This window comes from Myodes glareolus, chromosome 9, assembly GCF_982192425.1.
Source record: "Myodes glareolus chromosome 9, mMyoGla1.1, whole genome shotgun sequence".
In the NCBI taxonomy this organism is placed as follows: domain Eukaryota; kingdom Metazoa; phylum Chordata; class Mammalia; order Rodentia; family Cricetidae; genus Myodes; species Myodes glareolus.
This window is the reverse complement of record NC_142034.1, coordinates 16,010,945-16,025,381: the sequence shown is the minus strand read 5'-3', so window position 1 is coordinate 16,025,381 and position 14,437 is coordinate 16,010,945. Positions and strand designations below refer to the sequence as shown.

General features: G+C 47.8%; 1 protein-coding gene across 3 annotated transcripts in view; it reads right to left on the bottom strand.

The window, feature by feature from the left end:
- Tex2 (testis expressed 2) overlaps positions 1–12,717 on the bottom strand; it is a 114,768-nt gene extending 102,051 nt beyond the window's left edge. For all 3 annotated transcript variants that reach the window (XM_048446009.3, XM_085695950.2, XM_085695949.2), the window contains exon 1: positions 12,586–12,717. The gene's annotated coding sequence lies outside the window, so the exon portion shown is untranslated. The remainder of the gene's footprint in view (positions 1–12,585) is intronic.
- Between the last annotated feature and the right edge of the window lie 1,720 nt (positions 12,718–14,437).

Sequence of the window (14,437 nt, the reverse complement as noted above, 5' to 3'; positions counted from 1 at the left end):
CTACAAGTTTCTAGAGCAAGGCAGCCGAGCTGCTCAACCTCACACATAAGTTTGTAGGCACTAAAACTCTTCTCTCGGTGCCAGTTTCCCTTAAAAGTTCCTCCCTGGTCACCACCATCACGCCAAGGCCCCCTGTCATCTGTGTCTACACTTTTCCTCTGTGATCTCTTCTGTGTCACTGAAACACACAGCTTGAGGCTTTTTTGTTTTTTTTTCTTGTTTCTGTTTTCTTCCTTTTTTGTTTTTTGAGACAGGGTTTCTCTGTGTAACAGCCCTGGCTGTCCCGCTCACCTGCCTCTTTCTCCCAAGTGCTGGGATTAAAGGCCCTTGAGGTCTTCTTAACGAGACGAGACTTGCAAGTCTCCCATTAAACACAGGTCCTGATGTTCACAAGATCCCTCCTCTCCTCTCGGGCTAGGGATGAGGCTCGGAGGTAGGTACTGCTCAGCATCCACAAGCGCCCTGGGTCAATCCCACTGCCCTAGTCTCATTTCTGTTGCTATGACAAAATACCCTGCCCAAAAGCAGCATAGCAGAAGGGTTTCCTTGGCCTGCAATTCCACATCATGGGCTGTCATTAAGGTCAAGGCAAGAACTTGATGTCAAGCCTGCCTCCTATTCCACACACCATTTCCTCCAGCTAACCCACACCACAAGCAAAGAAGCACAGCAGAAACCATGGAGGATGCTGCTTGATGGTTAGCAGACGTACACTCAGCTGTCTTTCCTAGACAGCCAAGATCACCTACCTAGGTACTGCAGCCACCCACAGTAGGCTGGGCTCTCCTATCAATTAGCAATCAAGATAACACTCCACAGGCGTGCCTACGCCTACACAACTCAACTGAGACTCTCTTCCAAAATATTTCTACCTTATCTCAAATTGACAAAGTTAACTAAAACACTCAGTTGCCCTTCCAGCCAAGGGGAAGACCTCTTCTCTGGAATCTGAGGCCCTGGCCGAGTCCCTTTCTTCCATACAGATAGTATATATCATACCAACTTTCTATTATAAATCATAAGACTGTGAATGAAATTTACCCACCATCCTGACCTCAAAACCTTTACTCTCCTACTCAAAACTTCAAAGTCCGGGGAAGATCCAAGTGTCTCCTGTTTCCCGGGGCACAGACACAGAGCTGCGGGTATGAATGCAGACGCAGAGCTGCAGGGGCTGGCAGCGGGCACTCCCCAGCTCATCTGAAGTGGGTCTGAGGAAGAAGACAAGTGGGCCTAGGTGCACTGCCAGTCTGCATACAGCTGCACCCAGGAAGCAACCACAGTTCCTTCCCACAACTTCCTGGAGCCCTCTTTAGCGCCCACCTGGCACAATGATTTAGCAGTACCAGTGGCTACCAGCAAATACGTGTCAAAAAGATTATCCCCGCCCCCACTGGCAAGCTCCTGGGAGAGGGAAGAGAGATAACAGACGCAGCCAATCTTCTGTGAAGGACCAAAGGCCACACACACAAGTCACCAACCTAGAGGTCAACTGCAGTCCATGCTGATGATATGCACGTGCACAAGAGAAAGATGCTGCTGAAGGCTCAGTGCAGGGACCCAGTTCAGACCAGAGCCCATCCTTAACCCCAGTCCTTGTAACAGGGCAAGTCAATGTCTCTCAAATCTAGAACAAAGGAGTAGAAAGTGTGTCCTCAGAACAAGCTGCTTCCTCCAAACCTACCCGGTAGCTGCCAAGATGGACTGCTGCAGACTCTCCCCGCCTCTTTCCTCCTGTTCAGTTATTCAGCCTTAAAAATTACTCAACCTCTTCAATAAGCCCAAACTTTTATTTTTATCTATCTATCTATCTATCTATCTATCTATCTATCTATCTATCTATCTATCTATCTATGGCTTTTCAAGACAAGATTTCTCTGTAGCTTTGGAGTCTGTCCTGGAACTAGTTCTTGTAGACCAGGCTGACCTTGAACTCACAGAGATCCACCTGCTTCTGCCTCCCGGAGTGCTGGGATTAAAGGCATGAGCCATTACCGCCTGGTTTAAACCCAAACTCTGAAGAACATTCCTCATGCTCAGTTTTCCCATCCTTCTTGGTATACTTGGACTCGGTCATTCGCTCACTGAGCAAGGGCTTCAGAAGCCCAGCAATGACAGATACTGATCGGGCTAGGTCCTCAGCACATAAGAAAGTACATCAGCAAGTGTTGTGGAATATTATTTTAACTATGTAAACATGTTACATTTGTTTATGCTGTAGAGTATTAGGTTAACTGTAAAGGTACGTGACATTTGGTTTGCTGCATTTGTTTAATTATGTACAGAAGTGCTGCATTTGTTTCACGTTGCCTGCCTAAGGCACCTGACTGGTCTAGTAAAGCGCTGAATGGCCAATCTAGGCAGGAGAGGGATAGGCGGGGATGGCAGGTAGAGAGTGCAAGTAGGAGGAGAAATCTAGAAAAAGAAGAGAAGAGAGTCGGAGGGAGACGCCACCAGTCAGCAGACAGAGTAAGACTTACAGAAAGAAAAGCTAAAAAGCTCTGAGACAAAACAAAGATGAAGAGAAACAGGTTAACAAGAGCTAGCAAGAAACAAGCATGAGAGAAGGCTGAGCATTCATAACTAATCAGAAGTCTCCGTCCGTGCCATTTAGGAACTGGTTGCTGCCCCCATCCTCGTCAAAAAGAAAAAAAAAAGCCTGGTACACACAAAGTCTCTGCCCTCCTGGGAAAAAGGGAAAAGCAGCTGTTTATTAAAGAATATGGAATCACAACCTGTTATGATCACTATAAAAAAGGTAAGAAAAAAGGCAAGTGAGAGGTGTGTTAAGCCCTGAGGAGAATTCAGTTCCTCAGCCCCCCTCTAGCCAGGGCTGGAAAAGTGGTCAGCACACCTAAGTAATACACCAGGAGACAGAGTCCTGGGCTGAAGGCATCAAGAGGGTTAAATCACATGCTCAGGATGTAATCTTAGCTCGTCTTTCACGTTGACACAGAGACATCACTTGGTTGTGCCAGGATTTTTTAAAATTTATTACATTTTTATCTATTGTGTGGAGGTCAGACGACAACTGATGAGAACTGGCTCTTTCCTTCCACCACGTCAGGCCTAGGGACTGAACTCAGCAGCCCATGTGGGTTTTTAAAAAGACTATTCTGCTGTGTGCAGTGAACAGACTGGAAAGGAGGATTAGGAGCCATGGCAGTTAGTGCAGAATCGTTGCAGTCTTTCAAGCAAAAGGAGCCATCTGACAGTGACGGCAGTGAAGACAGAGAAGAGGATCACCAAGAGCTGCAAACGTCAACAGCACACAGCAAGGGAGTGGCCAAGAGCAGAGAGCAAAGAGCCCCGCTTGTGTCTGCCATGAGGAGAAACACCAACGGCCTTCAGCAGAATGCCGCTGTGCAAGCCCCGCAGCTCACTAGCCTTGGCACCTGTTTTTCAGAATGTCTACATACATTTGAGGCCAATCTCCGAGTAACTGAGACTGCTGTCCATGTTAAATTTTTATCAGCCACCCATCTTACTGTGCCCTGAGGATAAAGAAGAGCCCAGACACCCTGTGCCCTCTGAGGCTGTCATTTTCCAGCCCTGGGTGTCGCCTTGGAATAGCCTCTAAATCTCACAACAGTGTGCAGAACTCCCATGGTGGGTTGGGGTCACCCTGCTTTCTGAAGCATTCAGATAGCTTTTCCTGGTCTCTCCACCTCTCAGTGCACAGTGAACCAGCAGCTCAGCTTCTCTGGTCTCTCCACCTCTCAGTGCACAGTGAACCAGCAGCTCAGCTTCTCTGGTCTCTCCACCTCTCAGTGCACAGTGAACCAGCAGCTCAGCTTCTCTGGTCTCTCCACCTCTCAGTGTACAGTGAACCAGCAGCTCAGCTTCTCTGGTCTCTCCACCTCTCAGTGCACAGTGAACCAGCAGCTCAGCTTCTCTGGTCTCTCCACCTCTCAGGACATAGAGAACCAGCAGCTCAGGGATTCAGGGCTCATTTCCTAAGACCCTACGTTCAGGAGACACTACAGTATCAAATTCAACTTTTCTGAGTCTCTGAGACCAGCATTAAAGACCCTAAGCCCCACCCAGTGGTTCTCCCTTCCACCACATACATAGTCAGTGCACTGAGCTCGGGAATAACATGTAATGCACATACTTACATTTGCTGTTCTCATCAGTTATGCTGGGGGCTGGAGAGACGGCTCAGCCATTAAAGGCTAGACTCCCTACCAAAAATAATTAGTCCTGCTGGGCTCTAGCTTAACACCATGGCTGGTGTTCCTGGTTTCAGCGTTTCTGTGGAGTTAAGGACTAAACTCTGCTCCTTACACGTGGTAAACACAATCGCAGCCAAGACTGGGGCTCGCACTGTCTAATACGATCACATACAACTATTTAAACTAAAAGTACTTAAAATTTACCAAACCAAAACCTCAGTTTCTCCGTGGCCAATTTCCACCTTCCAAATGGTCATCACATACGATAAGTGGCACCATTAGAGATCCCAGTCCTAGTATATGTCTAACTTTACAGATGGATGGTGGTCCATGAGGGCACTGCTACAGAGTTATCTGCATGATAAATTTGAACTCCTTTAAAAATAAAAAACAAAAACAGAAGTTTATAATTTATAACTCAATATGTGGACCAGGCTGGCTTCAAATTCACAGAGATCCTCCTCTGTCTCGGCCTCCTGAGTGCTCATATTATACCACATCCATCTATTCTCTTTTATTTCTTTAAGATTTTATTTATTTATATTTTACGTGTATGAGTGTTTTGTTTGCATGTACCTGCACCATTTGCATGCCTAGTACTGGCAGAAGCTAGAAGAGAGTTTTGGATCCTCTGGAACTGGAGTTACAGACAGTTGTAAGCCACCTGTTAGTACTGGGATCCGAACTCAGGTCCTCTGCAATAGCACCTGTTCTTAACCACAGAGCCATCAGCCCTTTCTCCAAAGATTTCCAAGACGCTTTCATTCTGGGTGGTGAATTCCAGCACCAGGCACACAGGACATTTCTTCTCTTCGATCACACCTATCACATGAGTTTTCGGCTCAAAGATGCACACATAAAGTGACAGGAAAGTCACCAAGACACTGCAGTGTGAAAGCATCTGAGAGAGAGGAGAACAATGCTGCAAGCATGACTGTTAGCACAGGCCTTGAGTCCCAACGCCACAGCACAAGTCCAGGCCTTGTTTAGCTATCTACAGAATTCAAGGGTCGCTTACTTTGCCTAATTAAGCTGGGTGGTGGTGGTGGTACACGCCTTTAATTCCAGCACTTGAGAGGCAGAGGCAGGTGGATCTCTGAGTTTGAGGCCAATCTGGTCAGCAGAGTGAATTTCAAGCTATCCAGGGTTGTATAGCAAAACCATATCTCAAAAAAAACCCAAAACAAACAAAATACTATTTCAAAGGGGGAAAAGATTATCAAAATGTTGCTAATTACTGAAGCTGCATGATGAGAGCACAGGTTCTAGTATGTTATCTTTTACACAGTGTATTTAATTTTTTTTCAAGCTAAAAGACTTTAAAAGTGAATTCAATGATACACAAATTTGGTCATAATTAACTTTCTAGGAAAACAAACTATCATATACGGTTGGATTTACAGCATTTTATTACTGACCATAACAAATCAAAGAACCAAAGCAGTGGACCCTCATGATCCTATGGTACAGCTGTCCTTATGAATGCCAAAATATGACATCAAATCTTACTAGAGATGGGGCTCAGACAGGTACCACACATAGCAACATCTGATCACCTAATAATAAAGCCACTGGTTTCTGATGCCTCTTAGGGGGGAAAAAAACAGCAAAACAAAACTACTTCCCACATCCAAATACTAAAGCAGACACTAGGCCAGAAGACTCGGAGGCAATAGTCTGATGCCTGGGTTCAATGTCCAAGATTCACATGATGGGAAGGGAAAACCAACTCCCAAAAGTTGTCTTCTGACCTCCACACGTCAGCTTTGGCACACACACAAGGCATGCTGCACACATACACACACACACAAATTAATAAATGTAATTTTTTTTTTTTTAAAAAATCAGACACTAGCACCACCGTCCAGTTCAGCTGGTTCCTTACCAAGCACTGGGCCGATGCAGGGCCTCCTGCAGGCAGGGCAGGCTCTCCCCAGAAGCAGGCGCACTGCAGAAATCCACCCAAGCTGCCTGGGCAAACCTCAGAAGACCTGAGCAGCAGCCATCCTGCACCTTCTACCTGTACCTCGTCTGGGTCAAGTTTCCCACTGCTGAGTCAGCAAATTCACTGCTCTTAGTGCTCATGCCAGAAATGACCCTCAGGGCTCACTCAATCCTCCCAAGCACAGGAGGCCCAAAAGGTTAAGAAATGTCCCAAGGCCTCTCAAGAGCTGCCTGACTCCTGAGGGCCCTCTGCTCTGTCCCAAGCCAGGCACACTCAGGCTGCGCTGGCCGCCATATGTCTCTGCCACTGGTGGGCACGGTCACACTGCCCACCCACCACTCCCTCTCCTGCAGTACTCCTCTCTTTCCCAGAGCCCCGCTCCTCCCTGCTTCGGAGAGATCTCATGCTCCCTACTGTTTCGTGTGTCTGATACACCCAGGGCATCTGTCGGCTGTCTATTGTCTAGACCACAGAAGGTACCTCGGGCAGGTGGGGACCACATCTGTTTTGCTCCTGGTCAGATTCCCAAGGCCAAGCACAGGGCTTGTGACCAGGAAAAACTCAAATGCTTGGTGACTGACAAGCACTGCTCAGTCGGTCTTTTCGGCAGGACATTTTTCAAATTCTCTACTTTAAAACCCAAATAATAAATATTAACATTTTTAGGAATACTGCTTAAAAGACAGCATTGGGTGTTAAGAAAGGAACACACCTTTAAGAAACACAGGAGGCAGTGGAAGGTGAGTTCAAGGCCATCCTGGTCTACAGAGCAAGTTCCAGAACAGAAAGGGCCACGTAGTCTGTCTCAAAAAGCAAAAACAAAAAAAATGAAAAGAATTGGCTAAGAGAGTAAACCAGCTTATGCAAGCTTTGAATAGCAAAGGAGAAACAACACTCTTTTAAAATGGATATTGTGATTCTAACAGACCACTTGCAGATACCAATAGTGGTGTTTGGCCCTGTTAATAAGCTTAGGACTGAAGTCAGCTCCTCACCCTATACCATCCTCAATTGTGAGGGCAAGCTAGGGAGGTGCCCGGTGTCTCAGTGTAATAATCTCCTAGGAAAAAGCTCTCAGAACCAACATTCAGGCATATCCAGCAGACAGAGGCTACTTCACTGCTTCAAAGCCCACCTGGGTCTCCCATCCTGTGAGATTCCACAGGAGAGGTCGTATTCTCTGAGTATAGTCCCATTTATGCTCACAGTGACTTGCCACCGGCTTTGTTCACCAAAGAAAAACCCTACAAGGACTTAACTCTTCTCTAACTCCGCAGGAGTGAGTTATCATTAGGCTTAACCAAGTCACCCCAAGTCACTTAGATTTGAACAGATATAGGCCAGAAAGCTCTGACCTCAAAGGGGAGGAGCTTCCAGGGGTGCATGGCTTGAAAGGGTTTCAGAACAGGGTGAGCCATACATGACCATAACCACAGAACTCATGCTAGGAGCAACACAAGCCTGAGCTCTGATCTCTGCTATAAGCTTTTGACCTTGTCCTGTGATCTTGGCATCATTATTTAACCTCTTTGAACCTCAGTTTTCTCATTGCTAGGCTGGGTGACCCACATCTTTAATCCCAGCATTCAGAAAGCAGAGGCAGGAGGATCTCTCTGAGTTCAAAGACAGCCTGATCGATGTAACTAAATCCAGGACAGCCAGGACTATATTGAGAGCCCCTGTCTCACAACCCCTCCCAAACGACAAAAAACAAAAATAAACAAACAAACCCAGAATGTTCTGAAGTTTGAACCAGGTACAAGTTTAGACCTCGGCCACTGCAATTCCCCATAAATAATAATCAGTCCCGTTATTATCAATTGTTCATTGCTTCCTACTTTTCTTTCTGAGACCGGAGCTCACGATGTAGCCTTGGCTATACTGGAACTTGCTATGTAGACCAGGCTGGCCTCAAATTTATCTGCCTGCCTCTGCCTCCCAACTGCTGTTTTCCACTTTTCAAAACACCGTCACAAATATCCAAGTGAGACTCTGAAAGTCTTGACTGAAACTCTCAAATGACACAAAAGCAAAATCAAGGCCAACCTGGGCTATGACGCAAACTCTTATCTCCAAAAAAGTTCTGAATGAAGAAATTCCTATACCTCAGCTCCTTGGGTTCGTTCATAAGCTCATGTACTCTGAGACTGTATTGGGAGCTGGAGGCAAGGGGACAAGTAATTAAAGGAAGTCCTCAATTTGTGAGAGACTTTGCCACTTAGTAAGTTGGTAAAGATGTCCCAGGAATGCAGGAATAACAGGTGATGTTGCCAGGCCTCTAGGTGCCAAGTGCACCTAGTGTCATCTAGTGTCACTCAAGAGCTTCTCCACACCCATGCCTCTAGCATCCCCCTCATGAGCAGAGTCTCATTTCACATTACACCATCAGCACCATAAGGAGTCTGGGACGGAACAACACACAATCTCGAATATAACCTTGAGTCCTTGGGAAGAATACATCAGTACGGGGTTCCAGTCTTTTTACATCAATCTTTATTTTTAACTGGGGATTTAAAGTGAGAAAGAATTTAATGAGTAGACAGGACAAAGGGAGCTGACTGGCCATGGCTCATTAGTTTCTGAAATTAATGTTTCTCATGGGGACAACAGTTGGCTAAAGGACAGCACACCAGACAAACTGGAAGCCATTCCCCCAGCCCATGAGCCCAGTTCATTAATTATCTACTACCAGGGCTCCGAGTGGATGCTCCAAAGCTTTACCCCAGAGCCACCTACCTTAACTGTCCACCCTGCCATTTGAGAGCATCAACTATTATGAGGGCTCACTATGAGTGACCTCATTTAACCCTCCTCAGAAGTTCCTATAAATACTATACTCTACCATCATCCATTGACTGCAAGACACACCAATACTTCACACAGCAAAACACATTTCATGTGCCACTGTAAGACTCCACAAGTCTTTTAGTTATTCCTAATAACAAGACAGCTGTTATTAGGAATGAGAAGACAATACAGACTGCACTGTCTTGGTATTGCTACACGGTGAATACTGTGTCTACACGGAAGAGACTGGGTACACAAAGACAGCAATTCCCAAGGGCGCAAGCTGGCAGGCAGATGCACTGACATGGATTCCCACGAAGCCTGACCACCATTCCCCAGAGTCCTTAGGGTCCCCCCAAAGCTGCACCCAGCAGAGAGGCAGGGCCCAGCTGCTGACTGTTCACTACCACAGCACAGAGCTCATTACTAGAGCCGAGCCTGGCCTGTCATACGGACACCGCTCCAGATCAAGTCCCAGAAACTCCAATTGGCTCCCAGGAAAAGAACTGTGGTACAACGGGAAAAGCACATCTTGGGATCAGACAGTCCCATGTAGAAGGTCCGGCTCTGTGTCCAGTTGAGTTTGTCATCCTGACTAAGTCATGGAACAATCCTGAGCTCCTTTCCTCCTCCGTAAAAACAGGTGATCATCTCGCCCCCAGAGGCTGCTGCAGGCCAAGACTGGGCTGCCCTAGGAGGCAGAGCTAGGACTGGAAAAAACGATCTTTTCAGTAATAGTCAGTTTCTGCTTTGGGATAGAATCAAAGATCCCAACATCCCCTGGGACCTCAACAATTCCTAAGTGGGACCCTTAGAAGTTATTAAGGGTCAAACAGGAGAATTTTTTAAATTTATGTATTTTTTATGTATGTTAGTGTTTTGCCATGGTTTTCAGGTCCCCTGGAACTGGACAGTTGTGAGCTGCCATGTGGGTGCTGGGAATTGAACCTTGGTCCTCTGGAAGAGCACTCAGTGCTCTTAATCACTGAGCCTCTCTCCAGACCAAGAAAGAATTTCTTGAGGAGGAGAAAAACAAGAAAAAAATACGGAGTATTCTTTAATGATCTTCCTAACTTATGAATAAATGAACTGACAGGAGAAAGGGAAAGAGACTCCTAACATCAAAAGACACTAATCAACAAACACAAGGGTGAGTATAATTTTATACTGCACCTGACAAAGAAACTGGTCTTTGGCTGGGCGGTGGTGGCGCACGCCTTTAATCCCAGCACTTGGGAGGCAGAGGCAGGCAGATCTCTGTGAGTTCGAGGCCAGCCTGGTCTACAAGAGCTAGTTCTGGGACAGGCACCAAAGCTACAGGCACAAAGCTGTCTCGAAAAGAAAAAAAAGTTATCAAGTAGATACGTTTTGGACTATAGGCAATGTCTCTGTTCATAACATTCTACAGCTATTCTATCTCAAAGTGTAATCAAGGGTAGCGGGCTTCATGCATGAAGCTCTGGCTTTGATATCCAGCACCATATATATAAACCTGGTGTGATAGTGCAGGCTTGTGACGGCAGAGGGATCAGAAGTTCAATGTCATCCTCAGCTAGGTAACAAGTTTGAAGCCAGCCAGCATAGGATACAGGAGACCATCTCTCAAAACACACACATACAAAAACACCTACATGCATACCTCACAGCCTAACCTTTGCTGCTTTTCCTGGAAGCATCCTAAGAACATAATCTCTAATAACATACAAGAGTATGTTTAGCATATACTAGATCTCTCAGCTCTCAAAACTCAGCCTAAACCACTCTTTTGTTTTGTTTTTTTGTTTGTTTGTTTTGTGGTTTTTTCAAGACAGGGCTTCTCTAAGTAGCTCTGGTTGTCCTGGAACTCACTCTGTAGACCAGGCTGGCCTCAAACTCACTGAAACGTGCCTGCCTCTGCCTACTGCCTACCCAGTGGGATTAAAGGCCCGGCTCCAAACCATTCTTTTTTGTTTGTTTGTTTGTTTTTCGAGACAGGGTTTCTCTGTAGCTTTGGAGCCAGTCCTGGAACTAGCTTTTGTAGAACAGGCTGACCTCAAACTCACAGGGATCCGCCTGCCTTTGCCTCCCAAGTGCTGGGATTAAAAGTGTGTGCCACCACCACCTGGCCTCCAAACCATTCTTTAACTTGTCCTTTCCCCTCATCTGTCCTTGGACTACCTGTCAGTGAACTTCATTACAGCCAGTGCTCTTCCAAAGACAAACAAATGTGTGGGAGTGCAGTACCCCAGAGCCCTCCACTACCCCTCTCCAAATCTTCCAGTCCACTCCCAGAGGAGCTCAGGGAGCAACAACACCAGCAAAACTCTGATTCTGTCCTCTCTCTCAGCCTCAAGAGGGTTACCTGTTTTGAAGACTCTGAAAAGGTACTGAAATCCTTTAAAGGTTGGGGAAACCTAACAAAAACGGCGGTTTCACCGGACCAGTACAAGATAAGCTTTCCCTGCATGTCACCCCAATACGGAAACTCAGAAACTCAAACCCAGACCCTTCTAACTCCCTTCCCCAAGGGTCAAAGATCACCTTTCCCTCCGTTCTTCTTTATTATTTGCCACATATAAGTCACTGTTTCTCTTCGAGTTTAGTCTGGCTCTTGAGACGTCTGCTCTATAGCCTTTGGGGAGAATAATCAAAACATTTGAAAGACTATTCCTCTCAGTTGAGCTTTGGGCAATGGTGTCAAGACATTTAGACCTCACACGTGAACAAGGCACAACCTGTGTCCTCAAGGATCCCACACTTTTCCTTCAACTCTAAAAGTACGTCCTCCCTGTACAGTACCTATAAAATCTAATGACAAAGTGCTCCTTAGCTCTGGGGAGAAAAAAAAAAATGAGCGAGGGTGTTTAACAGACTTTGCCCTTAAATTGGATGCCGTGTAACCATAACAACTGATGGTTTAGGTAACCATCAACCCACTGAGGGGCTAAGTTTTCCAAAAAATCGTTCTCAGTGGGGGAAAAACTCCCCTGCACTAACTCCCGCGCGGAGTCGGCGCTCCGGAGAGGCGTGTGGTGCAATGGAGCAGGCGGTTCCAGTCCCCGCTACGGTCCCCGGGTCTCCGGCACCATCATCCCCGCGCTGCCAGCGGGGCAGTTGGCGTTAGGCCTCAGCCCAATGTCACTTGTTAACCTTCCGATCTCCCCGGGTTTCAGTGCGCCGCCGCCTCCCTTCTAAAGCACACAAATCACCCCTCGGTCCCCAGCGTCCACCAGGAGTTGCAGAAAAACAAGAGAGGCGCCGACACAGTCGCTGACAGATTCGCGCAAAAGTAACCGCGCTTCTCCACTCCCAAGCTTCTCCCACGGTGGCCGAGGGGGCGGCGAGAAGCCGAGGCCCCACGCACAGAAGTGACAAGTGTTTTCCTTCAGCGAGCGTGTGGACGCCGCTTTCCGGGACCTACACAGAGCCGGGGGACGCCGGACTGGAATCCGCAGGCTGCACCTCCGGCCCCGGGGCCACCCCGCCCTGCCCGGCCACCAAGCAGGGAAGGGATCTCCGAGGGCCACCCGTGCCGGTGTTCCGAGCCCCGGCAGCGAGGAAAGGGGCTGAGCTGAGCTCCGCTGCGCCAACGGCTGCGGGAGCCCGCGGGTGCCCCGACGTCTGGCCACCTCAGCCCGGGGCCTGCTCCGCCCGCCCGACACTCCCTACGCCGCCCCACCTGGCCCCGGGCGCGCTCACCCTGGGTCCGCTGGCTGCCTCATCCTACTGCGCCGGCACCCGTGCTGTGCGGCCGCCTCGGCTCCGGCTCCCGCTCGGGCTCTGGCAGGGGCCGCCGCGCTGCCGCCCGCCCGCCCCCGGGCACCGGCCGCCCCGCCCCGCCGGCGGACCCGCCCCGCGGCCGCGGCCCCCCACCGCCAACCACAGGGAGCAGGGGGCGGAGCCAGCCCCTCACCAGACACGACCAATCCATCCCATGCCGTGCGCCTGCTAGAGGCCGCCGGGATCGGCCGGCGATTGGTCAGGGCTGTTAAAGGAGCTGCGGTGCGGCGGACTGGAAGAGAAGGGGCAGCCCCCAGGTACAGCGAATTACCTGGCGGAGTCCCAATGGGAGGAGCAAGAGTTTCTCTCTCCCAATGAGGCTGAGACGCTTAGCCCAGCTTTTTGCATTTCTTAATTTCCTCTTCCTGCAATTTAGCAACAAGTTCCTCCAACAAGGAGGGAAACCGAGGTTACAAAAATTTGGGGATTTCTGACTTGTCAGATTCTTACGAATTGGGGTCTTAGGAGGTAATCGGACTCATCTCCCCCAGCCAATTCCAGAAACTTAATTAAAAAGACTATTTCCGAGCTCCTCCTCCACACCTGACCGGAACAACCAATCCCAAACTGAGTAGTAGAATTAGCGCCTAGAATTCGTGTGACATAAATGTATCATATCATATTATGATCTTGGGCTTTTCGATACAGGGTCGCCTGTAGACGAGGCTGGTTTCAGACTTGATATTAAGCTAACGAAAGCTTTGAACTCAGTCTTTGGCATCTAGTCCCAGTGCTAGGACTATAGGCATACACCACCACACCTGGATAACATAGATGATATCTGGGAGCAGAAGAAGAAACGTGACTTTTAAAGATGTATTGTTACTTAAAATGGCCTTCTTGGGATGGTGAAGGCTATTTTACATTCATCAATTACTTACAGGGTGGAGGGGAAAGGTAGAGGTCAGGCAGGACTCTCGTAGCATACTGGCAGGTTGTGACAGTACTCTCTGCTTCTCCACTTTGTCTTCTAAAATGAGTGGGACCCAAACTTCAGCGTCAGAGGATTTTAGCAGATTCCTAAATCCCACCCAAAGTCTCTAATTTGCTATGACTGAATGGGTCTGTGACATTTCATTTTCAACATTGTTTCCCCTGGAGATTCCGATAGGGCAGACTCCGAGGGCTGTACTCTTTTGAGTCTGTCATAGCTGTGAAGTTGAAACTCAACTGCCAAAAATAAAGCTAGACTTTTCTTTATAATCCAAATCCATAATATGTTTGGAAGACGTGCTAGTTGGTAAGTCTAGAGATCACAAACTCAAACCCTGCATGGGACAGCAGCAGAGCTGAATTTAGAACAGATGACAGCTTGAACTCCTGCAGGAGGAAAGAGCAAGGTTATGGCCTAGCACTTTAGGAAGTCAGTCTTGTTCTCTGACCAGTGAGACAATGCATAAACATTTTAGTGGCAAGCACACCTTAGCCTATACTCATCACTAGGACCAGTCATAACTCCAGAAGGAAACCCTGCCCCCTTGGTGTCACATTCCACTGTCATTATCAAGCCCTGCTGCCTGCCGTCCTGGCCAAATTCCTTTCCAGGCCCTAATGTCCTAGACACCTGTGTGACCCAGAAGTCACTGCCCTGGTTTTGGAGGTCAGCCCTTGTGTTATGTAGATGGAGACTGCATGTTCGTAGTCAAGTTTCACTAGAGGAATAGAATGGATATAGCACGATTCCATGAAACAAAGGGGATTTATTTGATTGACTGACATGATACAGTCTGTCTTCACACGAGAGAGACTGAGAATAGAGAGCTGCTTAGGC